This window comes from Suncus etruscus, chromosome 1 (assembly GCF_024139225.1).
Source record: "Suncus etruscus isolate mSunEtr1 chromosome 1, mSunEtr1.pri.cur, whole genome shotgun sequence".
Taxonomy (NCBI): Eukaryota; Metazoa; Chordata; class Mammalia; order Eulipotyphla; family Soricidae; genus Suncus; species Suncus etruscus.
In genome coordinates this window covers 64183972-64211945 of record NC_064848.1, presented here as the reverse complement: position 1 = coordinate 64211945, position 27974 = coordinate 64183972, and the positions used below count along the sequence as shown (strand labels likewise).

General features: G+C 36.8%; 1 long non-coding RNA gene across 1 annotated transcript in view; it reads left to right on the top strand.

The window, feature by feature from the left end:
- The first annotated feature begins 654 nt into the window (after positions 1-654).
- The window catches only part of LOC126010108 (uncharacterized), a 39033-nt gene continuing 11713 nt past the window's right edge, over positions 655-27974 (top strand). Inside the window, exons 1-2 of the long non-coding RNA XR_007496249.1 lie at positions 655-679; positions 22253-22409. This is a non-coding gene — a long non-coding RNA (uncharacterized LOC126010108). The remainder of the gene's footprint in view (positions 680-22252; positions 22410-27974) is intronic.

Genomic DNA, 27974 nt, shown 5'->3' with positions numbered 1-27974 from the left:
GAAAAATGGTGCCCAACAATAATAGAAATGAAGGTCAGGAGAACTAGTCCTTTGTAGGAAACTTGTCACAATGAGGGCTGTGGCGGTGGAAGATTAGGATAGAGAAGAGACCACAATGACAATAATAGGGAGGAATATCCGTTTGGATGAAAATACTATGCTGGTAGGAGGTAAATTGATATGCCTGATACCCTATCAGTAACCTATTGTAAACCACAGAGTCTTAAAAAAAAAAAAAAAAAGGAAAAAGTGCCAGCCATAGAAGTAGGTTAAAGGGAGGGATGGAAACTAGGTATTTTGGTGAAGGAAGATGGGTAAAAGGATTGGTGTTCAATCACTGTACACCCAAAACTAAATAATGAATACATATAACCTTGTAATAAAGTGCTTCAATAACATTAAAACATGCATAAATAAGAAATACATAACGTAAAAATCCAGAACTGTTGATTTGATTTTTAAGATGGAGATGGTGAAAACAATGCATCTTTAGTGCTGACAGAATTGTGACTCCATTGGCTCTTTAAATGCACTAGGGGCCTGAAAATCTCAAGCGCTCAGACCCTCCCTTCTACGTTACTTGGGTCTCTGCCAAGCTTTTAGTAATAAATAGTCTGCAAGCTCTCTGAACGAACACAGAGCTGCAGCTTTTCAGGAGACTTCAAAACAAGATCACAGGGTAAGAAGGAAACTACTATACTGGTAGATTTTTAGTGAATCTTTTCAAAGTAAGTTTATAGAAACTATGGAGAACTAGTTTTATTTCTGTAAGATGAAGAATTAAAAGGATTAAAGCAGCTGTCATTACTGACCATAAGCATAAAATTGATAATAATTGCTACTAACTTATAATCCTATCTTGATTTACTTACTTTCAGTGATTCTTAAACTTATTTTTAAATTCTGAACTTTAAATTCCAAAAATTTATTATAGCAGTCTTTATAATAAATGTTCCTCTCATAAAAACTGTGGCTATAAATCTAATTTGGATAAGCCTAAATGCTTATCCAAGAGGAACTTAACAATTGTTTACAGGTTAGTTTCAATTAAAAATAAAGGACCGGGCCCGGAGAGATAGCACAGTGGTGTTTGCCTTGCAAGCAGCTGATCCAGGACCAAAGGTGGTTGGTTCAAATCCCGGTGTTCCATATGGTCCCCCGTGCCTGCAGGAGCTATTTCTGAGCACACAGCCAGGAGTAACCCCTGAGCACCACCGGGTGTGACCCAAAAACCAAAATAATAATAATAATAATAATAATAATAATAAAGGACCAAGGAAAAATTAAGAGGTGCCACCTTCAAATTTTTCTGCTAAAATTATTTGAATAAATAATTATATCTAAGTGGATACATTCAAAATTGCATTAATTCTACTACTATTCAACAAATTTTTTTTAGAAATTTCTTTAGAGAATTACTTTAAAAAAATTTTTTTTTGAGTCAGAGAGATATCACAGCTGGTAAGCTATTTGCCTCGCCTGCAGCTGACACAGTTTTGATATCGGGCATCCCATATGGTCCCTCAAACCAGCCAAAAATGATTTCTGAGTTCAGAGCCAGGAGTACCCCTTGAGCATTGTCTGGTGTGGCCCAAAAACAAGCCAGAATGGGAAAAAAGGAAATGTTTTGTACTGTTGTTTGATTTTTGCTTTATGGAAATATTTTCTTCTTGAAAGTATTTTCTTCTGTGTTTCTTCCAATGGATATATGTTTTTCTGCTCTTCTAAGTTAAAAAAAAAAAGATATAAATTGTGGAGCCAGAGAGATGGTAACGGGATACTGAAGAGATTGCATCCCATCCACCCCAGTTCACATCTCTGGTACTGCCTATAGTAGATACCTCAGGTACACGAAGGGTCAGATCTAAGCACACACCAAGAGTTGCTCCTGTGTGTAGACTGTGGTCCCCAAACCTAAACCTTCTCCCGCAAATTGCACAAAATATAAAAGCATTGGGACTGCACACAAATTGATTCCAGAAGATTTTTGGAAATTTAAAAATGAGGTGCCAAGAATCTGGTATCTTCCACTCTAATTTCTCTTTAGCATAATAATTCAGCTTGAATCATCCCTATAGGGATGAGCTTTCCCAAAATCTTCACCTCTTTTTCTCACATATGTCTTTTGAATATTTTATACTCTTTTTTTTTAATGGTTATTGGGTCACACCCGGCAGCGCTCAGGCGTTACTCCTGGAGTGGGGGAGGGGGGATGTAAATGGCCAGAAGGCATTAAAAGGCCAACATTAAGAAAAAAGATCTTAGAAATGTTTTTGACTGGAAATAAAGTTTTGAAGATTGTTATGCAAAATTAAATCCTTACACATAAATATTGAAGAAGAATGTCAAGGCAATATATATATATATATATATATATATATATATATATATATCTGATTGCATTTAGATCTCTAAGATGCTACTAAGGTGACTGCACTAAAATCAATGCACCTTATACATAAATACTGAAGAAGAATGTCAAGGCAATATATATATATATACATATATATAAAAATCTGATTGCATTTAGATCTCTATTTAAGATGCTACTAAGGTGATTGCACTAAAATCAATGTACCTTTCACTTAACAAACTGAAATGTCTGGAAAAATTTTCCCTGATAGAAATCAAGATTATTGGGGTTGGAGAGATAGCATGGAGGTAAGGTGTTTGCCTTTCATGCAGAAGGTCTGTGGTTCAAATCCCAGCATCCCATATGGTCCCCCAAGCCTGCCAGGAGAGATTTCTGAGGATATAGCCAGGAGTAACCCTGAGTGCTGCCGGGTATGACCCCAAAACCAAAAAAAAAAAAAAAGAAAAGAAAAGAAAAGAAATCAAGATTATCAACTTAATTATTCTTTTATCTAAATTCACAGCTAGCACACTTAAATATTAAGGCCAAAAACAATCTCTTTGAATAACAGAAAGAATCCCAGTTTATCTCAAAGAACTTCCAAATTACTTTTCTACCTCATGAATTCACTGGTGCTGACAATTTGCATTTAAAAAAAGTTTCATTATGAAGGCCAGCAAAGTTCATTGTCAAGGATGTGATAATGGAGAAGTGAGGAGTTTGGGACTTCCTCCCAGTCACAGACTTCTGTCACATGCTCTCCTAGATCTTGTCATGTTATTTCTGTAAAGATCTTTTGTTTGCTTGTTTTAACTAAATAATGCTATACAGCAAAAAACAACAACAACAGATTTTTAGTCTACAGGCATCATATGCATCATCTACTATTTACTAGTTATATGATTTGGGATCTTAATTTGGGAGGTATAAATTCTTTAATACATATAAAAGAAGAAAAAAGAGAAAAACCTGCCCTCTAGAGAGGTGTGAATATTTGTGAAAGCAAAGTAATTTTTGCCACAAGTGAATATTTACTAAATGTACAAAAATTTTCTGCATTATCCATTCAATCCTCACAGCAACTATTTGTTTTGTTCATGCCCAGCAATACTCAGAAGCTACACCCTGCTTGGTATTCAGGGGCTGCAGTAGACAGAGATTCATGAGGTGTCAGGGATTGACCCTGGCCTCCCATATGCAATGCATGAACACAGTCCTTTGAACTATCTCCCAAATCCTGTGAGAAAAAAATTTAACTTTCCATTTATAAAATGAGGCAGTAAAATTTGGAAAAATTGTACTCACATAAAATGGTAAATAATAAGTTAATTTCAAAACAGATTATAGCCCAGAAGGAAAAAGAACCAAAAAGGCAAAAGGATTCCAAGTGATCTCATTAAGTGCATTGCTAATATTCTTTTTTTTGGGGTCACACCCGGTGACGCTCACGGGTTACTCCTGGCTCTGCACTCAGAAATTGATCCTGGCAGGTTCAGGGGACCATATGGGCTGCTGGGAATCGAATCAGGGTCCGTCTTGAATTGACCACGTGCAAGGCAAATGCCTTACTGCTTGTGCTATCTCTCCAGATCTATCATTGCTAATATTCTTTTAAAGATACTTTGTGGGGTTGGAATGGTGGTGCAAGCGGTAGGGCATTTGCCTTGCATGCACTAACGTAGGACGGACCATGGTTCAATCCCCCGGTGTCTCATATGGTCCCCCATGACAGGAACGATTTCTGAGCTCATAGACAGAGTAACCCCTGAGCATCACCAGGTGTTGCCCAAAAATCAAAATAATAATAATAATAATAATAATAATAATAATAATAATAATATACTTTGTATTCAAGTTTACATCTTTTGTACTGGAGCAGTGACAACAGGAGGGGCCGCCAAATAGAGCTACCAAGGGTTCCACTTGGAGCAGCACATGGTCAACCTGACTAGAGGTTCAATAATAGGGCCCTGAGATACAGGGATATCCCAATACAGCTGAAGGGTCCTCAGGAGTCTCAGGAGACCAGGCAATTTTAGGGATTCAGCTATAAACTAAAATTTACATCATTTTAAAGCCTAAAATAGTGAGAAGACAATAAAACTCCCAGCAATTTATTTTTAAAGTCTGCATTCTCCTCTTATGTAACTTTTTTATGAAGATTTATTAGTACTTCCAGAACCAAAAGGAGTACACCCAAAAACTTGGCTGGGAGTTCCACTTTCTTTTAACACACCAGTCTACATTTAATTTTCACTTTGTATGGTTCATAAATTTGGTGTTCAACAGTTTTCTCTGGAAATACTGAGATATTTTGCATATCATAATGCACCTGAGATTATTTCTGCAGGTGTAAGAATGTTTTGCTCAGTGGCTGGAGAGATAGCATGAAAGTAGGGCATTTGCCTTGCATGCAGAAGAACGGTGGTCCTGGCATCCCATATGGTCCCCCAAGCCTACCAGGAGCGATTTCTGAGTGTAGAGCCAGGAGTAACCCCTGAGTGCTGCCAGGTGTGACCCCAAAACAAACAAAAAACAAAAACATACAAACAAAAAGAATGTTTTGCTCAATAATTTCCTTTATGTTCCTACTGAAGTTTCTCTAAAACTTTGATAGAACTTTAGTTTTATGTCTGCTGAGTTCATATCTCAACCACTCTGCCATTCTTAGCCTGCTGACCATTTCAGTAGCAGTTGATCATAAAATATTGTTTAGTAGCTTCTATATTCTTTTCTTTTAAAAATTATTATTGAGGCAACAGGGCAGTGCTCAGAACTGGTGGAGCCTGGGAACCACCAAAGCTACTTCTACAGAAAAGGGGTTCAAACAGTGCCTGAGATCAAACCTAGAATCTCATATATTCAAGATATACACTCTGCAGGGCTCCTCAAACTTTTTAAACAGGGGGCCAGTTCACTGTCCCTCAGACCATTGAAGGGTCTGACTATAGTAAAAACAAAACTTATGAACGAATTCTTATGCACACTGCATATATCTTATTTTGCAATGAAGAAACAAAACAATACAAATACAATATGTGGCCCGCGGGCCATAGTTTGAGGACCACTGCTCTTGAGTTACATCCTTTATTTATTTATTTATTTGTTTGTTTATTAGATTTAATTTTTATGAAGGTACCATGATTTACAAAGTTATTCATAGTTGAGTTTCAGGCAAACAATATTCCAACATCAATCCTGTCACCATTGTCAACTTCCCTCCACCAGTATCCTCAGATTCTCTTCTAGATCCCCAGCCTACTTCCTTGACAGATAGATGCATTTTTAATATAATTTATTTTATTTAAGACTATGTATCACATAAATGACATAGTTTATCATAATAAATTTGTTTCTAGGTAAGTGGTAGTGAAATTATTAAAAATGAAAGAGAAAAGAAAAAAGAGAAAGAAAGAAAAAGAAAGAAAGAAAAAAAGAAAGAAGAAAGAAGAAAGAAAGAAAGAAAGAAAGAAAGAAAGAAAGAAAGAAAGAAAGAAAGAAAGAAAGAAAGAAAGAAAGAAAGAAAGAAAGAAAGAAAGAAAGAAAGAAAGAAAGAAAGAAAGAAAGAAAGAAAGAAGAAAGAAAGAAAGAAAGAAAGAAAAAGAAAGAAGATGAGTAAAGGAACAGGAAAATTTGTGAAAATTATTGTATCTCACAATGATGTCATTTAGTTATTGTCAGAAGTTTTAGTAAGCTCTTGTTGCTAGTTGACCATTCTGTTACTTCTTTCATTTCTGAACACTAGGTGGCTTCAGATATACATTGGCATCTAAGTTGGTGTGTTCCTATGGAGATGGCAATATTAAACAAAAATGGAGTTGTGGCCACATAGTGCAGGAATTCCAAGCACTATTGCTGATACTGTGGCTTTTGTGGGGTGTAGTTTTGACTGTCAAGGCTTCTGAAAGTATGAGAAGGTGGCGGGGAAGGACTCCTGTAACTACTTCAAAAAATGTACTGGAGGAGCCAGAGCAATAGTACAGTGGGTAGGGTGTTTGCCTTAATACGCAGCCAACCCAGGACTGACCCAGATTCAATCCCTGACATCCCATATGGTCCCCAAGCCTACAAACAGCAATTTCTGAGAGCAGTACCAGGAGTAACCCCTGAGCACCATCAGGTGTGGACCAACCTTCCACCCCCCACTCCCAATTCCTAGCATATCTAAAGTTTTGATTGCTGTCTCTATATAGAGCCATAGAGGTGTTGTAAAGCAGGAATTCTGGTGAAATAGTGATTGTGGGTGATGGATGCAGCCAACAGGGCTTTGGCAGGGTGGGAACTTGGTCCACTCATCTCCTAAGATTGCCAACTTGTTTACATCTCTTTTGGGAACAGAACGAGTCTATGGAGCTGGCCAAATGCAGGCATGGTAACTGCATTTGTAGACAGGTTCATTTTTAAGTTTGGTTATTGTGGTTTGGATCTCATGTTTTCAGTGTTGTTAGTGCTGTGATTTGTATATAGGTACATATTACATCTCAATACCAGGTATGTGACAAAGGTCCCTCACCCTTTTGTTACCTCCTTGTTACCTCCTATCCCTCTCTTATTTCCCAATTTCTTTTCTTCTCATTTATGGCCTCTAGGATGAAGTGTAATATAGGTATCCCCTACATGATACCATAAAGTTCCTCATCCTGTTATTCTATACACCATGCAGTGTAAGGCCATGCAGTGTTGTCCTTCTAACTCACTCCACTTAACATAATCCTCCAGTTACATCCAAGTTACAGAAAATTGCATAATTTCATCATTACTTGTAGCTGTTTATAAATATATATATAATGGAATACACTCATCTGTCCTTTCATTATCCACTCATCTGTCTTTGGACACCTAGGTTTATAATATAGCCTAGCTATTTTAAGAATCAAGTACCCTAAGACAACCCCTAAGATCCATGATCAACGAATTTTTGACAAGGGAACTAGGTACATGATATAGAGTTAAAGTAGTCCCTTTAACAAATGGTGCTGTGAAAACTAGATAGCCATGTGGGCTGAGTGTGTACCAGGAATGCACCCTAATCTAAGTAGAAGCCCCCTATTTTGTTTTTCTTTTAATTTTCTAGATTTTGACCAAACCTGGTTGTGCTTAGGGAAGACTCCTGGCCCTATACTAAGATATATCTTCTGGTGGGCTTAGGGACCATATGTGATGCCAGGAATCAAAGTTGGGCCAGCCCTATTTTTAATAGAAGATTATGTACCCAAGAACAGGAAAGTGGATAAAGAAGGAATGGTGTATCTATACAATGCTATATACTAATATGTACTATATATACTACATACTATACAATATTATGCAATTGTTAGAAAAAACAAAATTATAATATTTTTGGATACATGGATGGCATGAAGAGTAACATGCTGAGTGAAATAAGTCAGATGAAGAGGGACAGAAATAGAATGATCACACACAATTGTGAGATATAAAGAAGAATAGAAGAATAATACTCTAAGACAATAGAACCAAAGGCCAGGAGGACTGGTCCATAGTAGAAATCTTGTCACAATGGGGAATGGGAAGGTTAGGTCAGTGTAGGGACCACCATGACAGTGATAGTGGGAAGTGATCACTCTGGACAAGAACTGGGTGCTGAAAAAAAAGTAAAATTATATGCATATTAACCTTTCAGTAACAGTATTATAAACCACAGTACCTAAAAAGATTTAAAAAATAATGTGTGCCAAACAGGCAGGCTTATGGAAGGGAGGGAAATGGGACATTGGTAGAGGGAAGTAGACACTGGTGAAGGGATAAATACTTAAACATAGGACAACCAAGACTTAATCATAAACAAGTTTTATCTCATGATGATTCAATACATACAAAAATGAAAGAAGGAATAAAAAGCTTAATTTATGATTGTATATCTTAACAAATTGTTATAAGCATTAAAAGTATATAACTATAATTTTAGGCTTATAGATATAGCAATGCATAGAACTCTAAGGTCTTCCTCATGCCCTCTAGAAAGTATCCTCTACTTTAAGGTCAGCTATAAGATTTTAATATCACTTCTTTGATTTGCCTTGAAGCAAAAAAAATTATATATAAATAAATTCAACAGTTCGATGTTGTATTTGTGAGATGCATGTGTTCTCACACAGTTTTAACTTGTTTATTCACATTTCTTTTTTGTTTTATTTTGTTTAATAAGATTTTATTTCTCATAGTTTTCTTTTTTTTTTGTTTGTTTCTAGTTTTTTATTTTACTTGGGTTTTGAATCATTCTACTTTTAATTTTCATAATTTGAGACTAAAAGACTATTGGATGTGATAAATATTTTTTATGAATTTATATATTGTTTTTTTTATTAATGCATAATTTTTTTATTTAAACACCTTGATTACATACATGATTGTGTTTGGGTTTCAGTCATAAAAGGAACACCACCCATCACCAGTGCAACATTCCCATCACCCAAGTCCCAAATCTCCCTCCTCCCCACCCAACCCCCGCCTGTACCCTAAACAGGCTCTACATTTCCCTCATACATTCTCAATATTAGGACAGTTCAAAATGTAGTTATTTCTCTAACTAAACTCATCACTCTTTGTGGTGAGCTTCCTGAGGTGAGCTGGAACTTCCAGCTCTTTTCTCTTTTGTGTCTGAAAATTATTATTACCAGGGTGTCTTTCATTTTTCTTAAAACCCATAGATGAGTGAGACAATTCTGCGTTTTTCTCTCTCTCTCTGACTTATTTCACTCAGCATAATAGATTCCATGTACATCCATGTATAGGAAAATTTCATGACTTCATCTCTCCTGACAGCTGCATAATATTCCATTGTGTATATGTACCACAGTTTCTTTAGCCATTCGTCTGTTGAAGGGCATCTTGGTTGTTTCCAGAGTCTTGCTATGGTAAATAGAGCTGCAATGAATATAGGTGTAAGGAAGGGGTTTTTGTATTGTATTTTTGTGTTCCTAGGGTATATTCCTAGGAGTGGTATAGCTGGATCGTATGGGAGCTCGATTTCCAGTTTTTGGAGGAATCTCCATATCGCTTTCCATAAAGGTTGAACTAGACAGCATTCCCACCAGCAGTGGATAAGAGTTCCTTTCTCTCCACATCCCCGCCAACACTGTTTATTCTCATTCTTTGTGATGTGTGCCATTCTCTGGGGTGTGAGGTGGTATCTCATCGTTGTTTTGATTTGCATCTCCCTGATGATTAGTGATGTGGAACATTTTTTCATGTGTCTTTTGGCCATGCGTATTTCTTCTTTGTCAAAGTGTCTGTTCATTTCTTCTCCCCATTTTTTGATGGGGTTAGATGTTTTTTTCTTGTAAAGTTCTGTCAGTGCCTTGTATATTTTGGAGATTAGCCCCTTATCTGATGGGTATTGGGTGAATAGTTTCTCCCACTCAGTGGGTGGCTCTTGTATCCTGGGCACTATTTCCTTTGAGGTGCAGAAGCTTCTCAGCTTAATATATTCCCATCTGTTAATCTCTGCTTTCACTTGCTTGGAGAGTGCAGTTTCCTCCTTGAAGATGCCTGTAATGTCCTGTAGTGTTTTGCCTATGTGCTGTTCTATATATCTTATGGTTTTGGGGCTGATATCGAGGTCTTTAATCCATTTGGATTTTACCTTTGTACATGATGTTAGCTGGGGGTCTAAGTTTAATTTTTTGCAAGTGGCTATCCAATTGTGCCAACACCACTTGTTGAAGAGGCTTTCCCTGCTCCATTTAGGATTTCCTGCTCCTTTATCAAAAATTAGATGGTTGTATCTCTGGGGAACATTTTCTGAGTATTCAAGCCTATTCCACTGATCTGAGGACCTATCTTTATTCCAATACCATGCTGTTTTGATAACTGTTACTTTGTAGTACAGTTTAAAGTTGGGAAAAGTAATTCCTCCCATATTCTTTTTCCCAATGATTGCTTTAGCTATTCGAGGGTGTTTATTGTTCCAAATGAATTTCAAAAGTGTCTGATCCACTTCTTTGAAGAATGTCATGGGTATCTTTAGAGGGATGGCATTAAATCTGTATAATGCCTTGGGGAGTTTGACATTTTGATGATGTTAATCCTGCCAATCCATGAGCAGGGTATGTGTTTCCATTTCCGTGTGTCCTCTCTTATTTCTTGGAGCAGAGTTTTATAGTTTTCTTTGTATAGGTCCTTCACATATTTAGTCAAGTTGATTCCAAGATATTTGAGTTTGTGTGGTACTATTGTGAATGGGGTTGTTTTCTTAATGTCCATTTCATCCTTATTACTATTGGTATATAGAAAGGCCATTGATTTTTGTGTGTTAATTTTGTAGCCTGCCACCTTGCTATATGAGTCTATTGTTTCTAGAAGCTTTTTGATAGAGTCTTTAGGGTTTTCTAAGTAGAGTATCATGTCATCTGCAAACAGTGAGAGCTTGACTTCTTCCTTTCCTATCTGGATTCCCTTGATATCCTTTTCTTGCCTAATCGCTATAGCAAGTACTTCCAGTGCTATGTTGAATAGGAGTGGTGAGAGAGGACAGCCTTGTCTTGTGCCAGAATTTAGAGGGAAGGCTTTCAGTTTTTCTCCATTGAGGATAATATTTGCCACTGGCTTGTGGTAGATGGCCTTCACTATATTGAGAAAGCTTCCCTCCATTCCCATCTTGCTGAGAGTTTTGATCAAGAATGGGTGTTGGACCTTATCAAATGCTTTCTCTGCATCTATTGATATGATCATGTGGTTTTTATTTTTCTTGTTATTGATGTTGTGTATTATGTTGATAGATTTACGGATGTTAAACCAGCCTTGCATTCCTGGGATGAAACCTACTTGATCGTAGTGGATGATCTTCTTAACGAGGCATTGAATCCTATTTGCCAGGATTTTGTTGAGGATCTTTGCATCTGCATTCATCAGTGATATTGGTCTGTAATTTTCTTTTTTGGTAGCGTCTCTGTCTGGTTTAGGTATCAAGGTGATGTTGGCTTCATAAAAGCTATTTGGAAGTGTTTCTGTTTGTTCAATTTCATGAAAGAGTCTTGCCAAGATTGGCAGTAGTTCCTCTTGGAAAGTTTGATAGAATTCATTAGTGAATCCATCTGGACCTGGGCTTTTGTTTTTCGGCAGACATTTGATTACTGTTTTAATTTCATCAATGGTGATGGGGGTGTTTAGATATGCTACATCCTCTTCCTTCAACCGTGGAAGATTATAAGAGTCCAAGAATTTATCCATTTCTTCCAGGTTCTCATTTTTAGTGGCGTAGAGTTTTTCAAAGTAGTTTCTGATTACCCTTTGAATCTCTGTCATATCAGTAGTGATCTGTCCTTTTTCATTCCTGATACGAGTTATCAAGTTTCTCTCTCTCTCTTTCTTTGTTAGGTTTGCCAGTGGTCTATCAATCTTGTTTATTTTTTCAAAGAACCAACTTCTGCTTTCGTTGATCTTTCGGATTGTTTTTTGAGTTTCCACTTCGTTGATTTCTGCTCTCAGCTTTGTTATTTCCTTCTGTCTTCCTATTCTTGGGTCCTTTTGTTGAGCATTTTCTAGTTCTATTAGCTGTGTCATTAAGCTACTCAGGTAAGCTCCTTCTTCCTTCCTGATGTGTGCTTGCAAAGCTATAAATTTTCCTCTCAGTACTGCTTTTGCTGTGTCCCATAGGTTCTGAGAGTTTGTGTCTTTATTGTCATTTGTTTCCAGGAACCTTTTTATTTCCTCCTTGATTTCATCTCGGACCCACTGGTTATTGAGCATGAGGCTGTTTAACTTCCAGGTGTTAAAGTGTTTCTTCTGAGTCCCTTTGGAGTTCACAAATAATTTCAGAGCCTTGTGGTCAGCGAAGGTAGTCTGCAAAATTTCTATCCTCTTGATCTTATGGAGGTATGTTTTATGTGCCAGCATGTAGTCTATCCTGGAGAATGTCCCATGTACATTGGAGAAGAATGTGTATCCAGGTTTCTGGGGATGGAGTGTCCTATATATATCCACTAGGCCTCTTTCTTCCATTTCTCTCCTCAGGTCTAGTATATTCTTGTTGGGTTTCCGTCTGGTTGACCTGTCCAGTGTTGACAAAGCCGTGTTAAGGTCCCCCACAATTATTGTGTTGTTGTTGATATTATTTTTCAGATTTGTCAAAAGTTGTATTAAATATTTTGCTGGCCCCTCATTCGGTGCATATATGTTTAGGAGAGTTATTTCTTCCTGCTCTACGTACCCCTTGATTAATATAAAATGTCCGTCTTTGTCCCTTACAACCTTCCTGAGTATAAAGTTTGCATTATCTGATATTAGTATGGCCACTCCAGCTTTTTTATGGGTGTTGTTTGCTTGGATAACTTTTCTCCAGCCTTTTATTTTGAGTCTATGTTTGTTCTGACTATTCAGGTGCGTTTCTTGTAGGCAGCAGAAGGTTGGGTTGAGTTTTTTGATCCATTTAGCCACTCTGTGTCTCTTAACTGGTGCATTTAGTCCATTGACGTTGAGAGAAAGAATTGTCCTGGGATTTAATGCCATCTTTATTTCAAAATTTGGTGTGTCTTTTGGGTAGTCTTGTCTTAGATTAGGTCTTTCAGTTTTTCTCTTAAGACTGGTTTTGTGTCTGTGAAGTTTCTGAGCTGTTTTTTGTCTGTGAAACCATGTATTCTTCCATCAAACCGGAAAGTGAGTTTTGCTGGGTATAGTATTCTGGGTGAAGCATTCATTTCATTCAGTCTTGTCACAATATCCCACCACTGCTTTCTGGCATTGAGCGTTTCTGGTGACAGGTCTGCTGTAAATCTCAGGGAAGCTTGCTTGAACATGATTTCCCCTTTTGATCTTGCTGTTTTCAGAATTCTGTCTCTATCTGTGGGATTTGTCATTGTGACTAGGATGTGTCTTGGGGTGGTTTTTCTGGGGTCTCTTTTGGTTGGTACTCTTCGGGCATGCAGGATTTGATCACATATATTCTTTAGCTCTGGAAGTTTCTCTTTAATGATGTTCTTGACCGTTGATTCTTCCTGGAAATTTTCTTCCTGGGTCTCTGGGACTCCAATGATTCTTAAGTTGTTTCTGTTGATCTTATCATAGACTTCTATTTTCGTCTGTTCCCATTCTTTGACTAATTTTTCCATTGTCTGCTCATTTGCTTTAAGTTTTTTGTCCAATCTCTCCTGCTGTATGGAATTGTTATGTATCTCATCTTCCACAGCACCAAGTCTATTCTCAGCTTCTGATACCCTGTCCCAGAGCTTATCCATTTTGTCATTCACTTCGTTTACTGACTTTTTCAGTCCTGTTAGTTGACATGTTATTTCAGTTTGGAGTTTTGTCATTTCTGCCTTCATATTTTCTTGGTTCTTATTAGTGTTCTGTTCAACTCGATCCATGGTTTCTTGGAGTCTGTTGAGCACCTTCCATATTGCTAGTCTAAAGTCCTTATCTGAGAGGTTGATTAGTTGTTCAGTCATTATCTGGTCCTCAGAATTGTCATCTTCATTCTCTATGTCTGATGCTGGCCTGCGTTGTTTCCCCATTGTCACACTTGTATTGTGGGTTTTTCTATGTGTTGTGGTGGTATTCATTGTCTATGTGATGTAGGCAGCACACTCCTCTGGCTCCTCCCTTTCTGGATGGGCTGACTTGCCTCTAAGGGAGGGGAGTCCTCCGTGGATGAAGCCTCACACCGGGTCAAATCTTAGGCCCGAGCATGCAACAGAGAAGACAGTCCAGAGAGAAATGTTTGCTTCTGTGATATAGCGCCGTTCTTAGTGTGATTTTTTCCTTCTTGTTGCATGGAGTTCTTTCCTTAGAAAGAGTGCACGGCCGCGTAGCGAAGCGGAGCGGCCGTGCTCCTCTGAGCCTCTTTTTGCCCCACTCGCAAGAGTTTCACGCAAGAGGACAGTAGACAGACATAGACAAGTCACACTCACAGTCTTTCACAGCTGAGCCCCACTGGGCCGGTGTACTTTCGCGGATTTTCCCCGCCTGGTGTCACACACAGGGAGCCAGCTTTTGCAAAGGTTAGCCGGTTTTTATGCTCTGAAGTCCCTCCCTGAAAATGGCGTCTGGGCGAGCGAGGTTTCTGGAGGCTCTTTTTGCCCCACTCGCAAGAGTTTCACGCAAGAGGACAGTAGACAGACATGGACAGGTCACACTCACAGTCTTTCACAGCTGAGCCCCACTGGGCCGGTGTACTTTCGCGGATTTTCCCCGCCTGGTGTCACACACAGGGAGCCAGCTTTTGCAAAGGTTAGCCGGTTTTTATGCTCTGAAGTCCCTCCCTGAAAATGGCGTCTGGGCGAGCGAGGTTTCTGGAGGCTCTTTTTGCCCCACTCGCAAGAGTTTCACGCAAGAGGACAGTAGACAGACATGGACAGGTCACACTCACAGTCTTTCACAGCTGAGCCCCACTGGGCCAGTGTACTTTCGCGGATTTTCCCCGCCTGGTGTCACACACAGGGAGCCAGCTTTTGCAAAGGTTAGCCGGTTTTTCTCATAGTTTTCTTATAAGTCCCATGGGGGTAGCAAGGTTTTCCAATGCACAACCAATTTGACTTTATCTAGTATTATGATTTCTTCCATAACATTCTGAAATTTTATTTTTATTGCTTCAAATGTCTATTTTAAACCATTATTTTAACATTTTTGTTCATTTTAAACATCATTTATTGTTATTTTATTGATATTTTAATTAACATTTTACATTATTTTAACATGTTTGTTATATACTTCTGATGTTGAATTTTCCTGAGGCTATAAAAAATATTTCCTGTTACCTGATATATTGCTTTTTTCTTTTTATTATCTATAATTATTCAGCTCTACTGAATTTTATCTCAACTACTATTTTGTTAATATCTTTATTTAAGCACCTTGATTACAAATATGATTGTAGTTGGGTTTGAGTCTTGTAAAGAGCACCCCCTTCACCAGGGCAACATTCCCATCACCAATGTCCCAAATCTCCCTCCTCCCCACCCCATCCCCACCTGTACTCGAGACAGGCTTTCTACTTCCCTCATTCATTCACATTGTTATGATAGTTCTCAATGTAGTTATTTCTCTAACTGCACTCACCACTCTTTGTGGTGAGCTTCATGTCATGAGCTGGATCTTCTAGCCCTCCTCTCTTTTGTCTCTGAAAATTATTGCAAGAATATCTTTTATTTTTCTTAAAACCCATAGATAAGTGAGAATATTCTGCATCTATCTCTCTCCCTCTGACTTATTTCACTAAGCATAATAGATTCCATGTACATCCATGTATAAGAAAATTTCATGACTTCATCTCTCCTGATGGCTGCATAATATTCCATTGTGTATATGTACCACAGTTTCTTTAGCCATTCCTCTGTTGAAGAACATGTTGGTTGTTTCCAGAGTCTGGCTATTGTAAATAGCACTGTAATGAATATAAGTGTGAGAAAAGGATTTTGTATTGTATTTTTGAGTTCCTAGGGTATATCCCTAGGAGTGGTATAGCTGGATCATATGGGTGCTCAATTTCCAGTTTTGGGAGAAATCTCCATATCGCTTTCCATAAAGGTTAGATGAGACGGCATTCCCACCAGCAGTGAATAAGAGTTACGTTCTCTCCACATCCCCTCATTTATTCACATTTCTAATTTTTTAATCTTTATTTAAACGCCTTGATTACAAATATGATTGTAGTTGGGTTTCAGTCATGTAAAGAACATTTCTAATTAGAATTCATCTAAGTAAATGATACACAATTTATCCAATATGTTATATATGGATATCTATCTTGTTTTTAACTTAGAATTATATGATTAGGACTAAAATGAATATCTCCTTACAAATATTTCTGTGCACATTTTTAGTCCTTACTGTTGAATATAAACCTTTAAGTAGAATTGCTGAGCTAAAGGTTTGCCTATAATTTAGTGTTAGTGAATATCACCAAATTATTTTCCAAGATATTTCAATGAATTCCTAGTATTTTCAGTATTACTTATTTTAGTATTCTGATAGGTGTGCATTGTGCATTGTCTTCTCCTTAAACTTGAAATATATATTTAATATCATTATTACAATATATTTATAATATATTGTAATAATGGGATAACCATTACTTTCCCTTAGACTTAGTTGAAGCCACCAAACACACTTTCAAAAATAAGTGACCTTTCCTTAGGCTTTTCAAGAATCAGCTAACATGAACAGGCAAGTTCTTTCATGACGTTAAGCAATCTCTTTGCTTATATTGTTTCTGCTTACAGATGCATTCATAATTATTTCCACATACTTCTAGAGAATTAGGCAAGATTAAGAAATAATTATTATATACATATACATAGGTACAAGTATTATCTTATTAAGATTAAACAGAGATGATAGTTTAATATATTTGCATTACCTCTCCTTGAAAGTAATCTTTCAAGGTTCATCAAGGTATTTCTGTTTTTAAAATCTGACAAATCAAGCTAAGGTCAGTGAAATGAAGCAAAGCAGACAGGAATCTCTTGCCATTTTTGAGAGCTAATATTTTACCTACTTAGGTATAGTCACATTCTATAGTTTGACACCTGCTTCTTCTTCATAAATTTTTCAGAAAACCCCTTGTCAAATATTAAATTTTACTTTAACTATTTTTTATCTTGCCAAATTCTACAAAATGCTATACCAGAATTGTTTTCTGCAACTGTTTTAATCATTTCTTTTAAAATCCTTCTCACACTACCCTTATATATACTTACAAGATCGGAAGAAATAAATTAAAGGACTATTTCCATCCCCACAAAGAATATTCACTGGATCTAGAAGTCAAGACATTGGATTGTGTAAGAACATACTTGAAGTTATTACAATCCATACATGAGCCATAGAACTAACCAAAAAGTTTCCTGTTAAACTGAAACCATTCCCTAAACATTCTTTTTTAAAACAGTTTTATTAAGGTATTACTGGTATTTATAATACTGTTACTTATTCTTTTTATGAACCTATAATTCCAATACCACATCTACTGCCAGAGAGCCTGTTTCCCTCCATAGTGTCCCCAGGGTTTACCTCAGCCATTCCACCTCCATCCCCAGTTCTGATTATTTTCATTATTTGTTGTTACCAGAATATTTTTATATCCACATATGAGAGAGATATTTTTAAAAATTCATTGTGGAGGCGGTGACTCCCACACATAGATAGATGAATAAAACCCAAATTCTAAAATTTTAAAAAGTAGTAAGTTAATAAAAAATGTCCTTTTGTAAAGCAGGTATGTAAGTTTAAAAATTAATAATATGAACAACTCTGTACTATTACATTTTTAAACTCATATGAAATAAATACATTTTACAAATATACAAATAAAAGTGAGGAGGAGAATTAAGAAAACTTATATTGAGGTTCCATGAATTATGAAGCTATATTCATAATTGAGGTTCAGGTAAGCCAATTTCCTAACACCGATAACATCACCAATATCAGAGATCACTTCTGAGCCAGCCTTGGGTGCTCTGGTTTGATGGGGCTCAAACCTGGGTTGGCCACAGGAATAAGAATTCTAGCCACTATACTATCACTCTGGATCCAAAATTTAAAAACAATAAGAAAATTTCTAAATAAACCTATAAAAGTATAAAAGTGTGTTTTCTCCTAAAATGTCAGTACTGGGGCTGGAGTGATGGCACAGCAGTAGGGTGTTTGCCTTGCATGCAGCTGACCCAGGATGGACCACGATTCGATTCCCTGGTGTCCCATACAGTCCCCAAGCCAGGAGTGATTTCTGAGCTCATAGACAGGAGTAACCCCTGAGCATCATCGGGTATGGCCCTCACCCCCCAAAAAAGTCCTAAAATGTCAATACTGACTTTGGGTTAGAAAATTACTATTGTTTAAGTGTCTGAATTAAAAAGTAAAAAAACTGCAATAAAAATCCCGTGGATGCAAAATATCACCTGACACAGAATATTCAATATAAATGAAATATTAATTAATTATTTTAGACTATAAAATCTCTCAGCAAGGATCAAACAGACCTTTAATCTAGTAGAGGGCAACCATAAGTGCCATGAGTGAGTTCCACATACAGTAGTTCCATGTGCTGGGAAACTTGTCCTATCCTTTAAAGGTCTTTTAATGCTCCTTGCAAAACTAGTTTCAAGGCTATGAATTCCCTAAGCTGTTGCCTATCTATGAAGCTTTGTATTATTCCCATGAATCTAAATGGTGGTGTTCATTTCATAAGGGCTTTATTCTGCATTTGTTTTCTTTGCTATATCCCATCACTCTTTTCTGACTCAGTCTCATTTGCTAGATCTGTTATGAATCTCAAGGGTTTTCCTTTGTATATGTTTCTTTTTAATCTTTCTGTTTTCAATAAATATTCTGTGTCTTTGGCTTTTGGCATTCTGATTTTAATGTGTGTTGCATTTTTCTCTTGGGTTTACTTTCACTGGGATTCTTTGGACCTCTTGGATCTGAGTGCCTGTACTCATGACTCTGAGAAATTCTTCTTTATTTATTCTACTTTTATAAATGTTTAATTGTATTATAGTGAGAAAAATTACAAAGTTGTTCATGGTCAAGTTCCAGTTATACAGTGTTCAACACCCACCTCTCAACAGTGCATATTTTCAGCCACCAATGTCCCCAGTTTCCTTCTCCCCTCCTCCCTCTGCCTGCCAACGTGGTAAGCATTTTTCTTCTCTCTCTTCTTTTCTCTCTCTTTCTCTTCCTTTTTTACTTTTAGACACTGTGGTTTGCAAAACTTTTACTGAAAGGGTAAAATTTATATAACTTTACCTCCTTTCAGCACCCAGTTCTTGTCCAGAGTGATCATTTCCAACTATCATAGTCATAGTGGTAACTTCTCTGCCCTAACTGTATTAACCCACTCTTTTTGACAAACTTTCTACCATGCACCAGTCCTGCTTGCCCTCATCTCTGTTTCCTATGGGAATTATTACCATACTATCTTTTTTTATATCCTACAAATGAATACAATCATGGCTCTGAGATATTCCTACATTATTTTCTATCTGAACTTTTGGGCTTATTTTTTATCTGAACTATTTGTTCCTCATTGAATTTACCTCCCTGTCCTTTAGGGGCTCTGATGATCCTTTGTTAAAATTTTTTATTAAAAATTATGATTTACCAAATTGTTCAGAATACAGTCATTTTAGGCACTAAATGTTCAAACACCAATCTAACCACCAGTGTGATCTTCCATTCATTAGTGTCCCCAGTTTCTCACCCATCCCCACAAAACATAGCCTGCCTCCTTGCAGGAACATACGACTTTACTTCATATTGCTTATTACAACACAAAGGCATAGTTACAATTATCTAAACAACAAGGATCATTTTGAAGTAATTATAACTCTTTTTTTTTTTTTTGGTTTTTGGGTCACACCAGGCAGTGCTCAGGGGTTACTCCTGGATGTCTGCTCAGAAATAGCTCCTGGCAGGCACGGGGGACCATATGGGACACCGGGATTTGAACCAACACCCTAGGTCCTGGATCGGCTGCTTGCAAGGCAAACACCGCTGTGCTATCTCTCCGGGCCCGTAATTATAACTTCATGATGTTGCTAAAGTTAATGTCTAAGGATTTACTAGGTTGTTTGTGCTAGATGAGCCTTCTGTGTTACTATTTAGGCTCACTGAACCTGGTAGATTTCTATATAACTTTCACATCTGATTTCTTGTGATATTACTGGGATAACACTACTATGAAATTTTGAGGTATGGCACAGCCACTTGCAGGCCAGAACCTACAGATTTGAAATAAATTTAGTGGCCTGGCAGCTTGATAAGGTTAAATTGTGGAGATGGGCAATTTCTGTCAGAGTGTAAGGCTAGACTGTTGTGATTTTGTACTGAAAGGGTCATCTTCCCCCAACCATTTTGAGTGTGCCACAGATTTATCAGTCAGGACCAGACTACCTGGGCAGAGTGAGCAGGCATTATTTTCTTTTGACTGATTATTCTTATATTGATCCTCTTGAACTTATCACATACTTTTCTGGTGTGCTTTTTATTACTTTCCAAACTATTTTTTAATCTTCTGTAACTTTTTACAGGTTTCCTGCAACTCATCTTGGAGCTCAATTTTTTTCCCCTCAGCTGTTGTGATTCTGTTGCTCAAACTTTCAGGTAAATATTTTAAATTACTTAATATACTCCTCATTTTGTCTCTTCTGATTTTAGTTTTTTCATTCTGTTCTCATATTTTCTTGTCTTTCTGGTTACCTGTGTCATCATTTCTTTGAGTTAATTAAACATCCTCAACATGGTGTCACTAAAATGAGAGTTTACAGAAATAGTTATTACTGGTAGTGTATTCCTCATTGAGCTTGATGGGCTTCTAAGCACCTTCCTCACTGTATTTTCTGTGCTACTTCTATGCTGTGTTGTAACTGTAATTTGTAATTAGCCTGACTGGGAGTTTCTGAAAGATTAGGATGAGTGTTGTTGTTTTTTTTTCCTGACCATTGTCAGCCAGTGACAGGAGATATAAGTATGAGAAGTATAACATATGATGAATAGAGCTGTAGTGTAGTTGTTGTGTAGTGTTGGCCACATATGTGAACTTGATGGTAAGGAGGTATGGAGGTGAGGAAAGAGAGGACATGAAGGCTTCCATAGCCTAGCTTGAAGGAGGATTCTACTTCTGGTTCCCTAAAGTTTCCAAGGATGTCAACTGGTAGGTAAACCTCACTTGAAGATTATCAAGCACATTGGTTTGGTATGTGGAGGTGGGCATACTGAGATAGAGGCATTTCCTATACTTTCTTCATGTGTTTGTATGTATGGGGAAATATTTTGGGAATATTTTCTGTGGAGGTTATTTTTTTTTTACTTAAACACCATGGTTACAACTGCCATTGCAGTTTCCCCGATTTATTTGCCCACTATCACTTCTTTTACAGAAAAAATATACTTGTATTTCTTGTAAGCAGCAGAAGGTTGAATTCAATTTTCTTGTCCATCCTGTATGTCTTAATTGATGCATTTAGATGATTGAAATTGAGTGAGACTATTATCTTTATTTCTTTTCTATATATTATTTTCTTCTAGCACTTTAGTTGCTTCTGAATTCATAACAACAAAACCAAAAATGGGGGCTTTCATAAATATTCTTTTTCATTGCAATTTTTACTGTAATCCAAAATGTAGGTAATACTGTTGCTTACCTGTTTTGCAGATATGCCTCTACCTAAGATATTACTCCAGGTTTATTTATCCCCCCTCTCCTCTTGTCCACTTATATCATTGTCTCTGCTGTCAAGTTTGAGTAAAGAAGAAGAAAGGGGTATAGGGACAAGTCATAATTTTGCACTCTTCAAAAATTTTTATATAGAACATACCATTTTTATTTAAAAATGCAACTGATATTTTCTGCTTGTTTTGAAGTTGGCTAATTTTACTGTATTGGTTTATTGTTTCTCAAAATATCTTTTTTTTTTTTTTTTGGTTTTTTGGGCCACACCCGGTGGTGCTCAGGGGTTACTCCTGGCTGTCTGCTCAGAAATAGCTTCTGGCAGGCACGGGGGACCACATGGGACACCGGGATTCGAACCAACCACCTTTGGTCCTGGATCGGCTGCTTGCAAGGCAAACGCCTCTGTGCTATCTCTCCAGGCCTGTTTCTCAAAATATCTTAATTGAGGCTCTGGAGAGATAGCACAGAAGTAGGGCATTTGCCTTGCATGTGGCTGACCTGGGAAGAATCCAGTTCAATTCCCAGCATCCCATATGGTCCCCCAGCCTTCCAGGGGTGATGTCTGAGTGCAGAGCCAGGAGTAATCCTTGAGCACCACTGGGTGTAGCCCAACAACCAATTGATCAATCAATAAAGTTTAAAAATAATCTTAATTGAGTTTTTTTTCTTAGTTGAGTTTTTATGTTTTCTATTTATCTTATATCATCTAAAAATAGCAATGGCTTGATGTCTTCTATTGCAATTTGAATACCCATAATTTCTTTTTTTTTGCCTAGTTGCTGTGTCTACAACTTCCAATACTATGTTCAATAATAGCAGAGAAATGGGACATCTTTGCCTTGTGCCTGCTCTGAGAGAAGAGGATTTCAGTTCTTCATTGTGTTTTATGATAATAGCATTGGGCTCATTGTATACAGTCTTAGCTATATTGAGGTAAGTTCTTGTTCTATCTATTTTAGTGAGATGTTTTATGATGAAGGAATGTTGTATCTTGTCAAAGCTTTCTTCACAGATCCTGATAAGGTCATATAATTTTATACTTTCTTTTGTTGATGTGCTATCTCGTTGATTGATTTATGTATATTGTACTATCCTTGCATCCCTGAAATAAATCTCATCTGATCATGATGCATGACTGTTTTGATGAAACCCAATTTTCTTATGCTCCAGACACACAATTATACTTCAAAGGTAAACATAGGCTTAAGCAACTATTGGGAAAGTATTCTATAAATAAATAATAACAAAGGCAGGAGAATATAGTATAATGGATGGGGCCTTGCAAGCACTCAACCTGGGTTTTATCCTCAGCATCTAATATGGCAACCCAAGCCCACCAGGAGTGATTCCTGAGCCAGGAGTCATCTATTTAAGTACTACAAGGTGTGACCCCAAACAAACAAAAATAATAATAAATAAACAAAAATGCTGGGAAATCCATACTTAGATAAAAATAGCCTTCTAGTTTAAAAAAATAACAATTTATAAATGCTAAGAGATTAACCATCAAGAAAATTTAGCATTCACTAATAAATCTTACACAAAACAAAAAGGTATCAGAATATACAAGTAACTTTGGGGACCAGAATGATAGCACAATGTGTAGGGTACTTGCCTTGCTTGTGGACAACAATTGGATAGAATTGGGTTCAATCTCCAGCATCCCATGTGGTCCCCCAAGCACTTCCAGAATTCCTGAGTGTAAAACAAGGAGTAACCCTGAGCCTTGCTGGGTATGACATCCTCACCAAAATAAAATTGATGACAGTAATTTTAACATTCCTTTTTTGTTGTTGTTGTTTTGTTTTTTGGGGCCACACCCATTTGATGCTCAGGGGTTACTCCTGGCTAAGCACTCAGAAATTGCCCCGGCTTGGGGAAACCATATGGGACGCCAGGGGATTGAACCGTGGTCCTTACTTGGCTAGCGCTTGCAAGGCAGACACCTTACCTCTAGCGCCACCTCACCAGCCCCAACATTCCTAAATAGAAAGAATTATCAGCAAAACAACAGTAGCAGAAACTCTCATCAATGGGAAGAGCAACATATAGAGATAAACAATAAAAAATAAAACAGCATTAAATGATTAGATGAGATGTATTTAATAAACATCAAAGGGTACTCACACCTGAAACAAATTACATTATCAAATGTTCAAGTAACATTCTCAAAATAGATCACATTTTTAAACAAAACAACTTTAGGAAAGTCACAGACATTATATCAAGTATCTTTCCTTCTTACAATGGTAAAAAATTATAAATCAACCATAAAATGAAAACTGTAAACATTTCAATGTATATCTGGGCTAAATAATATACTACTTAATAATTATTGGGTCAATATTAGAGAAGAAATTAAAATACCTGGGAAATTCTTTTTAAAAAGAAACATGGGGCCGGAGAGGTGGCGCAAGAGGTAAATGAACAAAATGAACAAAATGAACAAAATCTCAAATAATCTCAACTCACACTATAAAGAAACCCCACATTTCCCTTTAAAAGAGAAAGTAATGAGAGAAAAAAAGAAACAGTAAACAAACAAACAAACAAACAAACAAAACAGTAAAAACTCAAGTGGACAGGGCAAGAGGAATAGCATAGCAAAGTATAGTTGCTTGCACACAGCAGACCTGGGTTCAATCCTGACATCCCAGAGCACCCCAGGAGTGAATTTCTGAGTGCTACCAGGAATGACCATAAAAACAAATAAACAAACAAACAAACAAAAAACTCAGGTGAAAATTAAAGTAGAAATCAAAAGAACAAGACCTCTCCAAGAATGTAAACAGAATTTACAAATCTTTAGCTAGACCAGGGGTCTCAAACTCGCGCCTCCGTACAACATTTTGTGGCCCGCTGCTGGCCTTCAAATATCGCAGTATTCGCGATTATTCGCTTACCGAATAATCGCAATAAAAATCGCATTAGTAAGAAAAAAATCGCATTAAACATTCGCATACCCCGAGCAGTTCCGTTCAGGGTATGCAAATGTTTAATGTAATTTTTTGCGAGTTTTTTTCTTACTAATGCTATTTTTTATTGCGAATATTCGGTAAGCGAAATCCCTTATGCGGCCCTGCTTCACCCCGACTTTGCCTCCTGCGGCCCCCAGGTAAATTGAGTTTGAGACCTCTGAGCTAGACTTTAGCTACTCATTTTTTTTTTTTTTTTTTTTTTTTTTTGGTTTTTGGGCCACACCCGTTTGATGCTCAGAGGGTACTCCTGGCTATGAGCTCAGAAGTCGCTCCTGGCTTGGGGGGACCATATGGGACACCTAGCGCTTGCAAGGCAAACACCTTACCTCTAGCGCCACCTTCCCGGCCCCGCTACTCATTTTGATAATAGAAAAAAATGAAATAAAAAACAAAAATAGAAAAACCCTAAAAAATATAATACACAACCAAAAGGAAGAAAGTATAACAGACAATACATAACTACAAAGTATCAAAATATTAAGAATTGGTTTATGCCAATACACTTGATAATTTATAAAAAAAGTTCCAATTCTTGGAAATTAACATTTTAAGAGTGAATGAGAAACAGAAAATCCAAGCAGACCAACTACAAGGGAATTGATGTATAATACTTTTAAATGGAAGAAAACTAGCATTTTCATTAAAAGCTAGACCAATTTGCATTCCCACATGCTGTGGAGAGTTCTCCACACCCATCCAGTACTTGTTACATCTTGTCTTTTTGAAGTAGGTCATTCTCACAAGTAAGAGGCTATATTTCATTACTGTTTTATTTTAGTTTCCTGGTATAGTTTCCTGATAAGTGATATGCTTTATGGGTCTGGATCTAAATGTTTTCTTTGGATAAGTGTTTAACTTTTTTCCAATTTTAAAACACTTATTAAGTTTTATGAATATTTTATATATTAACTCCTGTCCAATGTAGGATTATAAATATACTTTCACTCAGTATAATTTTAATTTTAATGAGCTTGTTTTGCAGTGAAAAACCTGTTTTATTTTATATCATTCTATTTGCTTATTTTTTGGTTTTGTTTTCCTAAAAGACAATTCTCTAAAGCCAATACTGTGCAATGTATTAACTATGTCTATTATATATATTCTGTGAATTCAGAGGTAACATTCAAGTTTTTTCTTTATAATTTTTTTCTTTAATTATTTCTTTATTTAAGCATCATGGTTAGAGAAATGTTTGTAGTTGGGTTTCAGTCATAGAATGTATACCACCCCTCACCAGTATAACTTTCCCACCACCAATGTGCCCATTACCTTCTCCCCAATCCCTCTGCCTATCTTTGGGACAGGCATTATACTGTTCTCTGACTATCTTGTCATGGTAGTTGTCAGTATTCCCAACTGAGAATACTCAAGTCTATTCCATTGATCTTTGTTCCAATAATATGCTGTTTTAATGACTATTGCTTTATACTACAATTTAAAGTTGGGGAAATGATGCCTCCAATCTTCTTTTTCCCAATCATTGTTTTAGCTATTCATCAGTGTTTATTGTTCCAAATGAATTTCAGGAGTGTTTGATCCAGTTCTTTGACAAATGTCATGGGTATTCTTAGAGGGATTGCATTTAATCAGTACAATGCTCTGGGAAGTTTTGCCATTTTAATGATGTTAATCCTCCTAATCTATGAGTAGGTTATATGTTTCCATTTCCTTGTGTCCTCTTTTATTTCTTGAAGCAGTGTTTTGTAGTTTTCTTTGTATAGGCCTTTCACCTCTTTATTTTTCTCTTTATTGAGAAAAGCTACTTCCATTCCCACCTTGTTGAGAGTTTTCATCATGAATGGATGTTGGACCTAGCCAAATGCTTTCTCTGCATTTATTAATATGATCGTATAATTTTTTTCTTTTGTTGAATTGGTGTATTACATTATTGACTTGTGTATGTTAAACTTAAACCCTTGCATCTCTGGAATGAATTCTACTTGGTCATGTGTATGACCTTCTTGATGAGGCTTTGGATTCTATTTGCTAGAATTTTGTTGAGGATCTTTGAATCTGTGTTTATCAAGGATATTGGCCTGTAGTTCTTCTTCTTCTTCTTCTTCTTCTTCTTCTTCTTCTTCTTCTTCTTCTTCTTCTTCTTCTTCTTCTTCTTCTTCTTCTTCTTTTTCTTCTTCTTTTTTGGTGGCATCTTTGTCTACTTATGGTATAAAGGTGATTTTAGCTTCATAGAAACTATTTGGGACTATTTCTGTTTCTTCAATGTCCTGAAAGAGCCTGAATACAATTGGCAGTCGATCCTCTCGAAAAAGTTTGAAAGTATTCACTAGTGAATTCATCTGGGCCTGGGCTTTTGTTTTGGGGAAGCCTGTTGATTACTATTTCAAATTCTCCAATAGTGATAGGTCAGTTCAGATATTACAGGCCATCTAGGTTTAATCTTGGAAGGTTATAAGTCTGAGAATTTAACGATTTCTTCCATGTTTTCTTGTTTTGTGGCACAAAGTTTATCAAAGTAATCCATGATTATCCTTTTAATTTCTGCAGTATCTGTAGTAGCCTTTCCTTTTTTTGTTTTGTTTTGTTTTTTGTTTTTTTTTGGGTCACACCCAGCAGCGCTCAGGGATTACTCCTGGCTCTATGCTCAGAAATCGCTCCCTGGCAGGCTCAGGGGACCATATGGGATGCCGGGATTTGAACTACCATACTTCTGCATGCAAGGCAAATGCCCTACCTCCATGCTATCTCTCCGGCCCCATCCCTTTTTCATTTCTAATTGTTTATTAAGTTTCTTTCTTTCTCTGTGAAACTTGCTAGTAGTTTGTCAATCTTGTTGTTTTTGTATGTTCTTTAAGAATCAACTGTTCCTTTCATTGACCTTTTGGATTGTATTTTTTAGCTTCCAGTTCATTAATTTCTGCTCTGAAATTTTTTTATTTCCTTCTGTCTGCCTATTTTTTGGTTCATGTGTTGATAATTTTCCAATTTTTTAAGTTGTGCCATTAAGTTATTTATGTAAGCTTTTCCTCCCTGGTGAATGCTTGTAAGCTATACATTTTCCTCTTGATACCATTTTTGTTATATTTCACAAATTCTGATAATTCTTTATTTTTAGTGGTTTCCAGAAATCTTTTGATTTTCTTTTTAATTTCATCTTTAACCTACTGGCTGTTCAGTAGTGAGCTGTTTGATTTCCAGGTGTTAAATTTATTTTTATGTGTCTCTTTGTATTCATTTCTAATTTCAGTGCATAATTATCTGAGAATGTAGTTGATACAATTTCTATCCTTTTGATTTTATAAGGGTATGTTTTGTGGCCCAGCATGTGGCATATCTTGGAGAATATCCTATGTGCATTGAAGAAGAATGTGTATTCAGCTTCTGGGGATAGATAGCCCTACATATATCTACTACACTGCTCTCTTCCATCTCTTCCTTCAGAGCCATTATATCCTTGTTAATTTTTAACCGGATTGATTTATCACGCGGTGACAGGATTTTGTTAAAATCTCCCACTATTATTGTGTTGTTATTGATGTTTTTCTTCAAATCTATCAGCAAA